Source organism: Eubalaena glacialis, chromosome 6 (assembly GCF_028564815.1).
Source record: "Eubalaena glacialis isolate mEubGla1 chromosome 6, mEubGla1.1.hap2.+ XY, whole genome shotgun sequence".
Classification (NCBI taxonomy): Eukaryota; Metazoa; Chordata; class Mammalia; order Artiodactyla; family Balaenidae; genus Eubalaena; species Eubalaena glacialis.
The window spans coordinates 144925635-144944254 of NC_083721.1; the positions used below are offsets into that span (position 1 = coordinate 144925635).

The 18620-nt window shown below is 39.0% G+C and overlaps 1 pseudogene; it reads left to right on the plus strand.

The window, feature by feature from the left end:
- Nucleotides 1-2336: 2336 nt before the first annotated feature.
- LOC133093068 (actin, cytoplasmic 2-like) lies at nt 2337-15882 on the plus strand (annotated as a pseudogene).
- The last annotated feature ends 2738 nt before the right edge of the window (nt 15883-18620 follow it).

An 18620-nucleotide genomic window follows, 5' to 3' on the forward strand; every position in this document is an offset into this window, starting at 1 on the left:
TTCTTTTTCGTTAAAAAAATAAAGAATGAGGCAGGAGAGTGTGTTGTTCACAGTAACTGGAGAAGAAAAACACAAAGCCACAGCTATGTGAAAGTGTGGAAAGAGATACAAACAAAGCTTATCTAAATTTAACCAGGATTTATTAAGTATTCAAAAGTAATCATTTTCCATGTAACACACATAATTCAAACCAAGAGTTTCTTGTGACAATCCATTAAGTTGGGCATATTTGTTATTTATATTATATTATAATAAGTATGATTATTGTTTAAATAAAAGAGCAATATCACTATGTAGTCAAAGGTTTAGTAGAATTTCTGCTCTAAATGAGTTGGTTTTTAGGGGTGTGTGTATGTGTGTTTGCATGCATGTCTGTGTTTTTATGATGAGCCTCCTTTGGATCCAATCTTTGTGAGTAATCTCTTCAGGAACTCTATCAGCCTCACTAAGACTTGGGTTTTCCAAGGTAGAAAGGGTCCTATCTCTTACTGGGGAATTCCCAGAGCTGGGGACAGTCCCTTACCCGCTGAAAGGCTTTGCTAATTCAACAAGGAATATAGAAAGTGTCATCAAAGCATGCTCAAACCCCCTATTTGCATATATTTTTCAGTGGCATCCTGCCAATTTGTGCGAGTTGCCCACAGGTTGAGGAGCCCAGTCACTCAGCTTATTAAGGGTTAAATGACTGATTCAGGGCAATAGCTGGGGAAGGGCCAAAGTCAGAATAAAAATGCCAGGCTCATGCTGCATGTTTCCCCTTTTCTATCACAGGTCCAGTAGCCTTTGACATTCAGGCAATCTAGAGCAGTGATTCTCAAAGTTGAGCCTGTATCAGAATCCCCTGGAGGGTTTATTAAGACAGTATTGCTGGGTCCCACTCCCCACGTTTCTGAGTCAGGGGGTATGGGATGGGCTTGGGAAATTACATTTCTTTCATTTACTTTGGTTTATTTTATTTTTTTATTGATGTATAGTTGATTTACAATGCTGTGTTAATTTCTGCTGTACAGGAAAGTGATTCACTTTTTGGTATATATATATATACACACACACATACACACACATTCTTTTTTATGTTGTTTTCCATTGGGAACTTGCATTTCTAACAACCACGTGATGTTGATGCTGCTGGTCTGGAGTCTGCACTTTGAGAACAACTTGTCTAGAGTTTGGTTTATCGACAATGCCCCAAAAGTTAAGAAAGGTTACTATGAGATTGTTACTAGGACAATTCAGAGGTCTGATTGATTGATTGATTTTTCTGATAGGCAAGATGATGTAATGTTAAGGGCATGATCTTTGGAGTCTTTGTTTGGGTTCAACTCCCAATCTCACTGTTTGCTAGGCTAGGTGGTCATGGGCAAGGTACCGATTGTAATTTGTCTCAATTTTCTTGTTGTCAAGTGGGGACAGTAATATCTAACACACAGGGATTTTGTGAAGATAAAGTAAGACTAATATATTTCACAATGTTTTGCATCTAAGAACTGTTTAAAAAATCTTAGCTATTATTAGGTATTAATACCTACTCCTACATGAGTGGATTGTCCCTGAAAGCTCACCCAGGGCCTGTCAGGTCAGGAAAGTACCTGCTCTCCTAAGAGGCCTTGTCGTGTATAAACAGAGTGCTCAACTCTAGAGCATAAATCTGTTCAACTCAATCCAATCCAACAAATATTTATAGCATGCCCACTCTGCTGGAGACCATGTTTAATGCTGGGCAGATACCTAAATATTTTCAGCTGTCATATTAGTTATCTATTGCTGCATAACAAATTACCCCCCAAACTCAGTGGCTTAAATAAACATTGATTATCTCACAGTTTCTGTGGGTCAGATATTCATGAGTGGCTTTGCTGATGGTAATTCTGGTTCAGGATCTCTCACGAGTTTGCAGTCAGAATGTCTGCTGTGGCTACAGCCATCTGAAGGCATAAGTGAAGCTAGATCTACTTCCAGGGTGGCTCACGATACCCCTGACAAGTTAGTGCTAGTTATTGGCAGGAGGCTTCATTTCTACCCCATATGGGCTTCTCCACAGGGATGTTTGACTGTCCTCATGACATGGCACCTGGCTTCTCCCAGAGCCAGTGATTCAACAGAGAGTAGGAAGGAAGCTTCAGTCCCTTTTATGACCTAGTCTGGGAAGTCACAGTCTGTTATTTCTGCAATATCTCATTGGTTCCACATGTCAGCTCTATTTAGTGTGTGTCTGGTGAGGAAAGAACTATACAAGAGGTGTGAATACTGGTGCCATTTGGAGGTTGGCTACCATGCTGTGGAAACTGAAGTTTAAGAAGAGTGATACATCCACTAGTAAATAACTGTATTCAAAGATGGAATGGGATAAGACCACCAAGTGGAGGTGCAGATTCAGCACTGCATGGGGAAAAGTTGTTTTAGCCAACAAGAAGATGCTTTGTGTAAGAGAAGCATCTGATTGGGGCCCTGAAGAAAATGTCAAGGAAAGACATAACTGGAAGAAGGACAACATGAAGTGAGGATAAACAAAATCCTCATGAAAAACAGTGAGAACAATTTGTTTGAGTTTCAAATTAAACCTGTTTACCTGACCTCATATGATGTCCTCTACAAAATATTATAACCCCACATGCAATCCATGTTTTTTGAACTGAGGACTCCATCTGGAAACTTTATGACTCAGCAGTCATATATATAATAAAGACATCAAGACTGGAAAGGGGGTTCCAACCAATGGGAAAATCTCTGTCCTCTAAACCTCTATAGCTTTTCTGGTCTGTATACCCATAAATAGGGTGACCATTTGTCCAGGTTTGTACAAGACACTCCAGTGTATGCCTACTGTCCTTGTGTAATTAATAGTATCTGCTTTCACTTTTAAAATGTCCTGGTTTGGACATTAAATTGTATGGTTGCTTGATATACTGAGAAATTGGGTGGGATGAGTTTTTTAATCATAGACCTGTGGCTCTAAGTATCCTGAAGACGGAAACTAAGAATTAACTTTCTTGTATTCTCTAAAACCTAGACCAATACACTGGTTAGAGAGGGTGCTAAAATAAAGATCTGTTATGGATTGGAATTACATATTACATCGAGGAGATTACAAGTAAGCCTTATACATAGTGTTAAGATACAGTCCAGAAGTCAGCCAGATATTGTAAGTTTCCATGGAAGGGAGGTAATAGAAAGAGAAAAAATAGAACACCAATAGTGGAGAGTTGATGCACTGAGCACTTAAAAGGTTAAAGTAGTTCTTCGAGCTCTGGGTGTGAACTACGTAGTGTCTTAATAATAAATACCTCTAATACCTGTGCATTTATATGAGCAGAACAAGTGAAAACTTGCCTTGCAGAAATTAGATTAAACAGTTGAAGGAGACAATCATTTTAATAAGGAGCTTCTATATAAAAACCCTTGATACATCATTATCTATTTATTCCTCTCAGTCACTCAATTTTATTTTATCCTTCATAATTAAAAAGGAGACAAAACCAAGTCTTTAAAAAATGATCCAGTGCCACTGTGTTTTGTGTAAACAATATTGGCAGGATGTAGTTCGGTTTGCCTCTGTTCAGGGTCTGTTGCTATTCTTTCTCTCCTCACTCCATCTTTATGCTTTCCTCCCATGAGGTCTTTCACAGATTTTCAGGGGGTAGAAATATCTTTTGATACAGAGGCTATTAGTAGAATTATGCTCACACATAGAGAATCATACCATTGCAACATTTCAAAGATGAGGCAGGCAGTCTTAATATGTCTTTCTCTTTTATCTGGATAGCATTTATCACCTTCTGTACTCCCTTGGTACACCATCTTTATTGGTATCAGAAAGTATTAGCTGCTAACTCATTTCCTCATTCTCTGGTAAGTCCCTTGAACCAAAGTTGCATTTGGGGACTGTGTTGTAAATTTGATTCAGTGGGAATGTTCTTGGAAAGCTGTGATACACGTTGTACAAAGGTGTCAATGATAAGACAACACTTACCTCCTTCCACTCCCTCCCCCCTTGTATACAATGCATACACATTTTTCTTACACGTATCAATTCATTTAATGAAACCTACACAATTTCTAATGACAAACACAAACAACCAAGGCTTAACACTGAACTTTCTGGCATGTACTTTTTTCTTAATGAGTAACCTAAAGCTCAGGTAAGTAACTTTATTTATATAATTTTTTTTTAACATCTTTATTGGAGTATAATTGCTTTACAGTGGTGTGTTAGTTTCTGCTTTATAACAAAGTGAATCAGTTATACATATACATATGTTCCCATATCTCTTCCCTCTTGCAACTCCCTCCCTCCCACCCTCCCTATCCCACCCCTCTAGATGGTCACAAAGCACAGAGCTGATCTCCCTGTGCTATGCGGTTGCTTCCCACTAGCTATCTATCTTACGTTTGGTAGTGTATATATGTCCATGACAGTCTCTCACTTTGTCACATCTTACCCTTCCCCCTCCCCATATCCTCAAGTCCATTCTCCAGTAAGTCTGTGTCTTTATTCCCGTCTTGCCACTAGGTTCTTCATGACCTTTTTTTTTTTTCCCTTAGATTCCATATATATGTGTTAGCATACTGTATTTGTTTTTCTCTTTCTGACTTACTTCACTCTGTATGACAGACTCTAACTCCATCCACCTCACTACAAGTAACTCCATTTCATTTCTTTTTATGGCTGAGTAATATTCCATTGTATATATGTGCCACATCTTCTTTATCCATTCATCCAATGATGGACATTTAGGTTGCTTCCATGTCCTGGCTATTGTAAATAGAGCTGCAATGAACATTTTGGTACATGACTCTTTTTGAATTATGGTTTTCTCAGGGTATATGCCCAGTAGTGGGATTGCTGGGTCGTATGGTAGTTCTATTTTTAGTTTTTTAAGGAACCTCCATACTGTTCTCTATAGTGGCTGTATCAATTTACATTCCCACCAACAGTGTAAGAGTGTTCCCTTTTCTCCACACCCTCTCCAGCATTTATTGTTTATAGATTTTTTGATGATGGCCATTCTGACCAGTGTGAGATGATATCTCATTGTAGTTTTGATTTGTATTTCTCTAATGATTAATGATGTTGAGCATTCTTTCATGTGTCTGTTGGCAATCTGTATACCTTCTTTGGAGAAATGTCTATTTAGGTCTTCTGCCCAGTTTTGGATTGGGTTGTTTGTTTTTTTTGATATTGAGCTGCATAAGCTGCTTGTAAATCTTGGAGATTAATCCTTTGTCAGTTGCTTCATTTGCAAATTTTTTTTTAAGAAAGAAATTATGAAAGTTAAGGCACTTATGAAGTTTAAAGCACTAAGATCGCTATCATTTAAATATGGAGTTTGCCAAAAGTTCAACATGCAGTTAGCCAGAAAGACAGTTCATCCCTTTAGACTAGTGTCAAGGTCACGACCTCACTTACCTCTGTATAGTTTCATGATCAATAGATGTTGTTAAGTTTCCTGTGTATTCTCTTGGGTATGGAACATTCATTGTGCCTGTAAAAGGGGAAAATTCTGTAATTTAATCCTTAAACAGATTTGATATATGAAGGGACAGTAAATTGGAAATAAATTAGCTGATGGGTTGAAACTGTCTTAGCTCTTCATTGGTCTTCTTATTTGTGATTAGTATGTAAATCCACCCATTTTTTAAACCTCTTTCTCTGGGGCTCTAGGGAATTTGGAGTGAATAGATGTGAAAAAACACTAAAGGTATGATGACAGATGCTGCAATTGGAGGAGGACAGGTAGACAGAATTCTCTTGGGTAGATTCTTAGGAGTGGAATTGCTGGGTCATATGGTGAGTTTCAACAAATTGTCAAACTGTTTTCCAAAGTGGCTGCACCATTTTACATTCCCTCCAGAAATACATGAGGTTTCCAATTTCTCCACATCCTCACCAACACTGGGTATTGTCATTCTTTTTGATTATCGTTGTTTTAGTGTGCAGTGTGGGTATAAAAGACTCAATGTGGTTTTAATTAGCATTTTCTTAATGATGCTGCTGTGCATGTTTTCACATGCATTTTGGCCATTTGTGTGTCTTCTTAGTTGAAACGTCTATTCAAACATTTTGCCTACTTTTTAATTAAGGTTTTGTCTCCTTATTGAGTTGTAAGAGTTCTTGATATATTCTGAATACAGTCCTTTATCAGAAATATGATTTGCAAATATTTTCTTCCAGTCTGTGGCTTGTCTTTTAATTTTCCTAATGGTATAGCATACGGGTTCTCACTCATTTTTAATGCATGCTCTTTGAAAAAGAGTGTCATCGGATATACAATATTACTTTCTTCTTTCTCCAGCTAAACTGAATCAGAACCCACACTAATGCCTTCTTTCCCATCATTTTAAGTACTCGAGCATCAAATTATTATTTTTTTCCTTATTCAGCATCTCCTCTGAGTCAGGAGCTATATATTTACTCTTTCTTATTCTCACAGCTAACCTGCAAAAAAAGGTGTTATGATTCTCATTTTATAGATCAAGAAACTGAGGCTCCAGGTGTTAGCAACTTGCCCCAAAATAAAAGAGGGTAAGGATCAGAAGCTGAGTTTGAATCCAGTGCTATGCTGCTCTGAACCCTGTGCTTCTCAGATGATGGTAAGACTGGCTTTCCCAGGCATGGCAAAGCCATGGTCCTGTACATTTGGAAGCAGAAGGTGAAACTTTAAGGCCTTTTTGATGGTGTCCTGCCCTTGGCCCAGGAGAACTGGGGGGACAGCTCCCCCATTTCCTTTCAAGCTTTCTATCTGCTAGCTGTGAAGTAGCCCCCGTCAGTCATCATAGCTAAAGAAAAAAATATTGTTTTATTTCAAACAGTTAATATTAATCAAACATTAATGAAAATACATAACAAATAATTACAACAAGCATGGTGTCTGATTAAGATAAAAGAGGTGGCAATCCTGTGCATTTTTAAGCTGAAAAATAAAGAATGTTACATTAATAAGACTTAATTATATCATCAAATATTTAAAATTACCTTCTTTAATAGATTTTATTTTTATTTAATATATTTCTTTTTAAATCTTTGTAACGCTTTCAGGAGATTGGCCCATAAAATCTTATCAACTGTTATGGCAAGAAAGAATTTTAACTTAATATATTCATCATATTGATCTGAAAACTTCCACTTTATTTATTGTTCAGAAATGCTAATAACCCTTTTACACTTTATTATAACTAATATTTTCTCCACATAGAGTGATAAATAATTAATACCATTACAGGGACATCATGTGCAGTACACTTATTTGGAAAAAAACAACAACAAACCATCTGAGTAGTGTATTATACATTCCATTTTAATACTCTACACTTACAATTAATGCTACATTTTACAGGAAAACATAATTAACTTTGGGAATCTCTCTTGAAATGACCACATTTAGGCAGCTGAAGCCAAGGCAGGGGATCTGTTCTAAGCCAGCTCTCTGGTTTTTCTACATTTCAGCTGCTTCTAAAGGATCAGTAAAATTATACACCTATCACCAAGTCTTTTCACATCCTGCAAAAGTTGTTTATAAAAGGGAAAGGACGGTCTTTTGGTCTGGTGCTCTCTATACAAAAATTGAATTTGATTTTAAATTTTTGCTCAGTTTTTATAATTGTGTTTTAATGAAAAAGTAACACCTCTCTCAAAATTATTAAAAAGATAATTAAATTCATTTGACTTTTCTCTCCCACCTTCCCAAGAAGGCTTTTTAGGGAGGAAGAAAAATGTGGCCATTGCTTCTATATTGCCATGCATGACTTGATTGTTGACATCTTCAGGGAGACAACTAGATTAAAAGTACCTGGTGTGGAATCTGGTTACCTGGGTTGAGATGCTAGTTCTGCCTCTCTTTAGCTATGTAGCTTAAGGCAAGTTTCTTTACCTCTCTGAACTTTCATTTCTTCCTACTAAATTGTAAGTCCATGAAGGTGGAGACAATGTCAGTCTCGTTCATTTCATTCTTCAGGCAGTGTCTGACTCATGGTGATATGCAAAAACATTTGAGAATGAAGGAAGAATGTGGTTGTTAGATTGTAGAACTCCCATGCAGAAGCAGAATTACTTGGGAATTTACATAATGTAGTCACACAGATCAAATCATCCAATAAGTCTGTTCTGATTCTGTACCTGTAGCCCAGAAACTCAGTCATGCTCAGGATCACCCAGTAAAAACAAAGGCTGGACTCTTTGGCTCCTTCATGGGCTATTTCTGAATTACTTACTACTTCTGGAGAACTCAGCCTAGGACACCGGAAGATAAATTTAGCTTTCCATATTTGACTGACAACGTTTCTCCTTTGCCTTGCATTTGTGATCCAACCGCTAGTGTCAACTTCATGTAATTATTGGGTCCCAAAGAACCCCCAGAACTCTGCTCTAGCATTGGCCCAAGTGGCCAGCCTCTACCCTCCTGAGGCATCTGATCCAGCCCCCTCAAGGGTTATGGGGCTTCTCTTTTGATAGGGTTCCCCATTTTATATACTGCACGGTAAGCCTTTAGTTCATGGCAGCTTTTGATTAAAGAGGTATCTATGAGAGGCAGGTCTTGGACTTGTTCTCCAACCTGTAAAGTCCGTGGGAAGTATGAACATGTCCACAATGCTCAGGTTATATTCTGGTGGAAACAATCAGATTAGGGAGGTGTGGGATAGTATTCTTATGAAATCTGGTGAGGAAGAGTTAGACATTGGTGAAGAGCAATTTAAACATGGCAGGTGCTCAATAAAGAATATCTTATCCTGTGTGTGTAAGAATATATGTGCCCCTCATTTCAACGATCCAAAGAAGGGAGGGAGTTCTACAAATGGGGTCCCAAGACATCTAAATTGAATTGGTGAGAAGGAAGAAAAAGTAGGATAGGAATTAGAAGTCCTAACCCAAAAGAAAGCATGCACTGAAACCTAAAGTTAAGAAATGGTGGAAGGGACTTCCCTGGTGGTCCTGCGGCTAAGACTTCGCCTTCCAATGCAGAGGGTGTGAGTTTGATCCCTGCTTGGGGGGCTAGGATCCCATATGTCTCGTGGCCAAAAGGCCAAAACAAAGAACAGGAGCAATATTATAACAAATTCAATAAAGACTTTAAAGATGGTCCTCATCAAAAAAAAAAAAAAAGAGGTGGAAGATGGAGACCAGTGACATTGTAGATTCTATTTATTAACGTAAGCAACAGTAGCTGCTAAAGCAAACACTAAAATCTCAGTGGTGTAACACAATGAAAGTGTATTTCTATTCTCTGGCAAACAATCCTGATTGCCAAATATCCCATCAGTGGATCCAATAAAAGATTAAATGTCCCTACCTCACATTATACAAAAAAATTAGTTCCAGGTGGATTGTGGATAGCCATGTGAAAGTTAAAACAACAGAACTTCTAGACCAGTGCTGTCCAATAGAACTTTCCATGAAGATGGAAAAGCCCTTGTCCACTAGCCACATAATGCTATGAACACTTGAAATACAGCTTGTTCAACTGAGGAAATTAGCTTTGAATTTTATTTAGTTTTCATTCATCTAATTTTAAATAGTCACATCTGGTTAGTGGCAACCCTAATGGATGGCACAGTTCTAGAAGATAACACACAACAAGATCTTCATGAGCCTGGGGTAGGCAAAGATTTCTTAAACAGGACATGAGGACTAATGTAAAGGAAGAAGACTGATACACTTAACTTCATTAAAATGAAGAATTTATGCTCACTAGAAGACATCATTAAGAAAGTCAAAAGGTAACGCAAAGTTGCAGTGCAAAAGTATGACAAAGGACCAAATACATAAAGAAATTGTATTCATCAACAAAAAAGAGCAATAACCCAATTTTAAAAACAGCAAAAGATTTGAAGACACTTTATAGAAGAAATTATCTATCGAAATGGCCCAACATGCATATGAAAAAGTGTTCAATACAATTTGTCATGAGGAAAAGCAAATTAAAACCATGGTGGGATACCATGTATCCAGCAGAATGGCTAAAAACAACAAAACAAAACAAAAACTGACAATCCTAAGTGTTGATAAGCACAAACTGGCATGCTCATTCTCTGCTAATAGAAATGTAAATTAGTGAAAACACTTTGGAAAACTGGCAGTTTCTAATAAAGTTTAACATATACTTATATTAAACCAGCAATTTCACTTCTTGGTATATATTGAGGAGAAATAGGCACATATATGCACCAAAAAATATGAATTAGAATGTTTTTTCAGCTACATTCTTTTTTTTTTAAATTTTTTATTTTTTTAATGCTATTCTTGTCTGCTTACATTCTTTTTATGTATGTATGTATGTATGTATGTATGGCTGTGTTGGGTCTTCGTTTCTGTGCGAGGGCTTTCTTTAGTTGTGGCAAGCGGGGGCCACTCTTCATCGCGGTGCGCGGGCCTCTCACTATCGCGGCCTCTCTTGTTGCGGAGCACAGGCTCCAGACGCGCAGGCTCAATAATTGTGGCTCACGGGCCAAGTTGCTCCGCGGCATGTGGGATCTTCCCAGACCAGGGCTCGAACCCGCGTCCCCTGCATTGGCAGGCAGATTCTCAACCACTGCGCCACTGGGGAAGCCCCAGCTACATTCTTAAGAGCTCAAAATGAGAGTGACTTAACTGTCCCTCAGTGGTAGAAGCATGAATAAATTGTTATGTAAGTGGGCACATGAATGTATGTGTATACACCAGGTGGAATATGAGGCAGTAATAAATACACACTACCACAGGAAAGAGTCCCACAAATATAATATTGAGTGAAAGAAACTAGTTTCAAAAAGATACCCCATTAATAATTTATTTATATAAAATTAAAAACAATCAAAAATAATCTATAGTGATAAAAATCAGAATAGCTGCTACCTTTGTGTGTGTATGTGTGTGTTGGTGGGGGTGGGGAAGGGGAGCAGGTAAAGGCAGAGTCACGAGGGAGGAATCTGGGTGCTAGTAATCTCTGCTTCTTAATCCAGATGCTGGTTAACCAGGTATGATTACGTGGCAAAAATCCTTTGAGCTGTACCATTACCATTTGTGCACTTTTCTGTTTCCGTGTTACGTGTCAGTAAAATATTTACTTAAAAAATCTCTGTGAAAATTTATGAAGCGGGTCAAAGAATGATGAGCCTCCAGCGTGAATGACAAAGAGAGGTCTAGATCAATGATAAAAGGTTTATTTTCACTTGTATGGCATTGTGTCTGACAAAGCTATGAACTAGAGATTGGGAGACTTCACCGTCTGAACTGTCACCTCTCAGAGATGGAGTTGCCTTTTTATGTATTTGAATACAAAGAGGGCTCACTTATCCCTTTAATAAATATTATTGAGCACCTCTACTAAGTGGTGGGCTCCCGTTTGGAGGGGTCAGCTTGGAGTAGCTGGGCCTTTAATTATTCAGAGAAGGTTAAAGCAGACGATGGGCCACTCAAATTTTTCCTTACCTTCTTTCTCCCCTTCACGGACAGCTCCCTAAGCTTTCTTCTGGATGCCACGTTCTATGGAATTCTATGTGCTTTATATTAAAGCAAGTGGTGGTACCCAGATATAATTAATTCAAGGCTTCTAGATGAATAATTTTGTCCCCAGATCTGCAAACTCTTGTGGGCAGAGGCTTTGCCCGATTCTTCTATGAGTCCCTGTGCCCAGCAGAGAGGTGAAATTTAGCAAAAGATTGAAGGTGTGGAGTATGAAAGAATAAATGCTAAAAGCATTTAGGACATACCTGCTTTTATTCCATCAGAGTTTTCTTTCTCATTCAAGGGGGAAAACATCTCAGGGTTAAAAACACTCAACAGATAAGGACGTGGAGTGACAGAGATCTTCCTCTTCAAAGTTTTGATGTGGATGCTGGCTACTTGATCCCCAACCTCACCAAATTTTAAAAAAATCTCACTTATGTTGCTGTCCCATTATCAGCTACCTGGGGACATTCTATGGATCAAAACTTTTTCTCCCTAAAATATAGACTTCCCATATCAAAGACAGATAGCACATCAATAACAGATAACACTGGTGTTTACCCATCCTTCCATACCAGCTTAACAAAAAGCTGCAGTCTTGTTTTCCTTTTCTATGACTTGTGATCTCTATTCCGTGAGCCCACAGAGGGGACTGAGAAATGCATACTTTTGTTCTTGAGAAGGAAGGAAGATCTAGAATCAGATTTTTAAATAAATGTGTTGTTTTCGTGTCTGTTTTCTCAACCATGAAGATTCTCTTCCAGGGAACACTGGGGACTTGATTCTGATGACCTCATTTCCTTTGAATCCTTTGATGTTTTGTTTCCTCTGCCTGAAGTATTTTACTGTCACCAGTGAAACCACAGAGAAGACCATATAACTGAATGTCTGTCTCTTCCAAGCCCCGTGGATGTGGTGGTGGTGGGAACAGTTCTTGGCTTTGCCCTGAGATATTGGAACTCGTTGGAAGAAGTGAAAAGGCTAGCTGCCTGAAGGCTCCTTTCTTTTTTTCTAGATGTATAGGCAGGATGGTAGGGTCAGATTAGTCAGTTTATGAATTATTCACAGATGGATTAGCCAGCTGATGGATTATTCAGGCCTCTGTTCCTTTTCCATTTCTCTTACCCTGCCAGGCTCCGGTTTATTCCACTCCAACATGGTTGTTCTCAAGGCCGTAGAAAGAAGAAGGAAGAGAAGATGTAGTGGTGAACGATGGTACATAACGATGCTCAAAGGAGTGAAAATTAGTCTGATGAAGAATGTCCAGTCATGTAGAAGGGGGGGGGCGTGGAGCTTGCAGGAACTCAGCAACCTGGGCTGTTTCAAGGCATGCATCCAACCACTTGAAGAACATATCGAAAAACAAAAGCTGACACCCTGATGTAGGTAATGAGCAAGCTGGTGTTACGTGAAGGATGCTGGACTTTGGGACTTGGGTCCCTATCCCAGACACACTTTTCAGCTAGACTAAATCTGGGCTCTACAATGTGCCTCTGAGCCTAGTGATCTTTGGATTGCCTATTAATTTTATTTAAATTAAAATCTGTTGAGTGCGTCCGCTATGCAAAGTGCTTTACAAACAGTATTAGGATTGCTCTTCACTGCAAGTTATAGCTGACAATAACTTCAAGTATAAAGTCAATTAATGGTTAAGCATAACAGAAAGTTTGGCGGTATAAATTCCAGGGTTGGTAGCTCATTCTAGAGATGTCATAAAAGATCCATGACTTTCTGATTTTTGTTGTACTGCTATCCTCAGCATATTTCTGATTTTTTTTTCATATGGTTGAAAATGGCTGCTGAAGCTCAAAATAATCGTGTCCCCAGAGGGATGGAGAGAGGTGGGGGACAAATGGTCTTTCTACTCTCAATGCTCTTTCATTGAGGAGGCAAACACTTCCAGAACCCAGAAACATAACTCCTCTTACATCTCATTGACCAGAATTGTATCACATGCCTGTACCTAGACCAATGACTAGCAAAATGAAGTGAATTATCTCCATTGGTTTAGGCCAATCAAAAGTTATCCACCAAGTCTGAAGTCCTGGTCTACAGGAACAAAACAGGAAACTGATAGCAAGGAACAAGGGAAAATGAAAATTGAGTAGATAACCAATGGTATCTACTACTTATTTATTTGCATAGGATCCTAGTCGACTGAGTCTGCAGAAAGAAAGTCCTTAAGCGTCTGAAAAAAGAGAAAAAGTGAGAATGGATACTTATCAATCTTTCCTGTTTAGACTGGTAGCCACAGTGGCTCAGTAAGCATTATTTGGCTGGTTTAGGCTCCAGGTTTTGAAGTGTCAGTTCTACCAATATGACTTGTTTTCACTGTTAAGACCTTTCAGTTCTTGGTGACATTGTTGTCTCATTTGTAGAACAGAACGAAGCCCATGAGCTTGGAGTTTTAATAAATTGATATTTTCATAGGTGCTTGAGATTGGAGATTATTGTTAAACATTAGTGAGAATTATTTATGAATGAGGAATATTCATTGCATATCTCTTTATAACTTTATACCAAAGATAATGGTAGGGTCAGGATCAAAATATAATTTCAGTGTCTTTAATTCTCAGCACAATTCAGAGTTTGTGATGTATAGTTTAAAGTGATCTTTAAAAATAGATTTCAATGGCCAACTTAAATATGAATACCTTAAGAATATTACTGGTGGTATTTATTCTACCTAACCAACCATCTATTAGGATTTCCATGTGACTCTACTGCTGTTACATCCACTTCAAATAGTTAAACTGACACGTCTCCTTTCCTGGAAGTCTTCTGCTCTTCTCAAGTTCCTTATGTGGTTTATTCCATCACTGTGCACCAAGTTGCTTAGTTTTGAAAATTATGGTTATTCTTGATGACTCCCTTCTCAGCACATTCAATCAGTTGTCAAATGTTATCAGTTCTGCGTTTAACACAGTTCTTATGCTTAACCTTCCTTGTTCATTTCTCTTTCAGGTTAGCAGACTATATTTACATCTGGGGTGATTATCTGGCTGGGGGGCGGTGGGTAGGTGAGGGTTTCTAGTGTTTGGAGGACTTTTCCGAATTTTCCAGGTTTTCTATAATCATTTATCACCAGAAAAAAATGAATATAAAAACAACAGAATCTGTTCTTCAGAGATGTTAATTTGATTATTCTCAGTGTCCTTCATTCCTAAGTATATGATGCCTGTATCTGTCTCTGTCAGCATCTAATCTTCTGGAAGGCATGACCCTGGCTCGTAAACATCCCACACAGCCTAGACATTCCAGCAGTGTTTGCTCAGTTAAATTTAGTTGAAGACTCGCCGCACCAGACACCCTCTGCTTGTCCTGCGGCTGCTCCACGCTGCCGCTGCCTCGGCCCATCACTAGCGAAGAAGAAATCTCTACGCTCCTCATCCGCGATCGCTCTGGCACGTGCAAAGCTGGATTTGCTGGGGATGACGCCTCTCGGGGGGCCGAGTTTCCGTCCATCATCGGACACCCCTGAGAACAGGGTGTCACGGTAGGCTTGGGACAGTCACGTGGCTGATGAGCCCAGAGTGAAGCTCAGCATCCTGACTCTCAAGTGCCCCATGGAGCATGGCATCATCACCAACTGGGATGACGTGGTATGGAGAAGATAGGCACCAACCACAGCTTCTACAATGAGCTGTGCGTGGTCCCCAAGGAGCACCCCCTGCTGCTGACCGAGGCCCCCCTGAACCCTGAGGCCTACCCTGAGAAGATGACTCAGATCTCTTTTGAGACCTTCAACACTCTGGCCGTGTGCATGACCGTGCAGGCTGTGCTGTCCCTGTAGCCTCTGGCTGCACCACTGGTACTGTCCTGGACTCTGGAGATGGTGTCACCCACACTGTGCCCATCTACCAGGAATACATGCCTCCCCCCCCCCGCCCCACGCCATCCTGCGTCTGGACCACGGTGGCCGGGACCTGACCGACTACCTCGTGAAGATGCTCCCGGAACCTGACCGCAGCTTCACCATCACCGCCCAGTGGGAAATCATGCGTGACATCAAGGAGCAGCTCTGCCACGTCGCCCTGGAGTTGGAGCAGGAGATGGCCACCGCTGTGTCCTCCTCCTCCCTGGAGAACAGCAGCGAGTTGCCCAACTGTCAGGTGATTAGCAGCCACAATAAACAGTTCTGGGGTCCAGTGGAGCTCTTCCAGCCCTCCTCCTGGGTATGGAGTCCTGTAGCATCCGGGAGATCACCTTCAACTCCATCCTGAAGGGTGACGTCTGGGGAGACCATCACGTACCCCACACCGCCCGCAGGATGCAGAGGGAGATCACCGGCACTGTTTCCCAGCAGGATCAAGATCAAGATCAAGATCAAGATCAACCCTCCTCCTGAACACAAGGACTAGGTGCGGATCGGGGGCTCCATCCTGGCTTTCCAGTTGATGTGGATCAGCGAGCGGGAGTATGACGAGGCCCGCCCCTCCATCGTCCGCCGCAAATGCTGCTAAATGGACTGACTGCGAGCAGACCCATAGAATTTGCTGCATAAGTTCATTCAAGAGCATAAATTTGCCCTGGCAAGTGTGCACACCTCATGCTAGCCTCATGAAACTGGAATAAGCCTTTGAAAAGAAATTTGTCCTTGAAGTTTGTATCTGCTATCAGCCCTGGATTGTACAACTTGCTGATTTTGACCTTCTGTTTAAGTTAACTGTTCCTTTGGTCTATGTTTAATATCCTGTACGTATCTTTGATTTAAACTCCCAATCCATGCAGCTCCATCACTACCTGGCTGAGGTGAGAACATGTTTGTGGAAGAAAAACCCATGGTCCTGATGAGAATCTGCGAGCCCATGAGTTTCTTGACCTGTGCAGGGTATTCGTGTGTAAGAGCTGCTTATTCCGGGATTTCTTTAGAGGCTGGCAAGAGTCCTGAGCCAGCTGGCATTTGTCTTTGGTGTCTGATGGGGTTGGGAAGGTCCCAACCTTAGAACCCACTTTCCTTTCTTACCCCACAATATCCTGCCAGAATACCTGGTGGTTGTTACTTCCCTTGAGATGGAAAATGGTTTGCATTTACACCTATAAATGTATTCATCCTTTCAACTTATGTAAGGTTTTTGTATGCAATTCCCAATTCTTTAAGAGATGACAACAAATGTTGGTTTTCTACTGTCATGTGAGAACATTTGGTCCCAGCAACATTTGGTCATTGTGAGGGAAATAAAAGTACTGCAGTAAACAACAACAACAAATTCAGTTGATTGTTCAGGTGGTGGTGAACCACACAAAATTTTGTCACTCTTAAGATTAAAAAAATAACTAAAACAAATCCTTAAAATTTTAGTCTTCAAAAATCCTCCAAATGGCTCAAAATTCCAGAAGAAAGAATAAGAGATTATGAGAAAGAAGAGAGAGAAACTTTCAACCTCCTTCCTTTAGAAGTTACCATTAATTCTCTTATCAGTTCAAGAATTTATTTCATTCTATGTAACTTTCTCCAACTTTTAGTTTCAATCTTTTTTGTACATTTTCAATAACTTTCCCTTCTTCTTTTGGACTCTGAGTTGAATCATATCATTAAGATTCTAGGCAGAAAGTTTCAGAACAGTTGGACATTGGGATATTACAGCATTCAGAATAATTTATTCTACATCATTAGTATATACTGCACATCTACTTAGCCTAAAATTTTGACAAAGTCTTTGACAAAGGCTGAGAGAAAGCAGTTCCCAGAGAAGGAAGAAAAGAAATTTCATTCTAGCTGGCTAAACTAGATAGCATCTTGATTTAATATCAAGGTCCCCAAATATTGGCAAGTAATGATTTTTGTGTAAATTATACACTTTGATGTGTACAGAGGCTATGGAGCATTTTATATGAGGTAATAATATTAAGTATTTTGACTGAACTAATGACTGCTTAATCTGACATCTAAGGAAATAAACAACACTAAATATGACACACTCACCCTTTATGGACTTAAATTCTGGGACAGTCCAAGTTGCCATTTTTGCTGATCTTTGTGGATATAAGATTGAGTTACTTTATTAGCAACCACAAGACTTTCAATCTTCAGTTGACAAATTATGTGGCCACTTCTAGAAAGATTGCTCAAGTCTTCCTTATTATTAACCTATCATAACTCTGATTTTTAAAATAAAAGCTTATTTCTTGTTGAATTTTCATTGAAACAAACATGCCTGTTATCAGTTGTGTTCAGGGACTCACATCTTGATAGATGACTAAATGTCTCTTCTTTCCTTGGATCCTCTCTCCCCTTCTCAACTCTCTTTATATAAGAATTGTTCCCATCAGATGAATGGCTTTGAATAGCAATATTTATATATTTCAGTGGCCTGTAACAACATGGTTCTTTTTTTAAAAAAAAATGCTGGTATAATCAACGAACAAAAATCACATTAAAAAAAAGAAAAGAAAAAAAAATGACACACTACTGTTGATTATAAGTTTTTAAAATTTTTAAATACTCAAAATACCTGCTTTAAAAGAATGACAAAAATGGAATGAAAAATGGACTTATTTGCATGGTCACGCCAGTGGATACAGAGAAGGCACCAGCTTCTGTGTTTCTCCAACTCTCTGGTGTCTTGGTGAGTCTTGGTTAGCCTATGCTTGCATGTAGCAATGTAAATTGAATACAGGGTAAACTGGATTTGAATGAATCTCCAGCCGGACAAAGCAGTTTTCTCTTTGACCACTTCAATGGAAAAGTCATAGTCAAATCAGTTGGTTCCTGCAATTTTTCAAAAGTTGCAAGAGCTTTTAATACAATTTAACAAAATGGAAGGGAATGAGAGAAAGCATTCTCTCCCACATACACTCAAAATCTTCTCTTTTCCTCTCTCAGGTACAAACACTTGTACAAATACAAATGTTCATTTGCTGTTTTTATTGTTTTAAATAATAATAACTAACATTTACACAATTCTTACCAAGTGATAGGCAATGTTTTATCCCCTTTATATTATATATAGGGGATATATAAAGTATAAATTTATGCTACATTTATACATATATATTATAAATATACACTATATTTATAAATATATATATAAAGTGTAAATATACACTATATTTATATATAAAGTGTAATATATACACTAAAGTGTATTATGTATTAGTATAAAGACTAATCTTCACGCAACCCAATGAAGTAACTGTTATTACCCTGCTTAGTAGAGAAGGAAACAGGCAAAGAGATATTAACTTACATCCTCAAGGT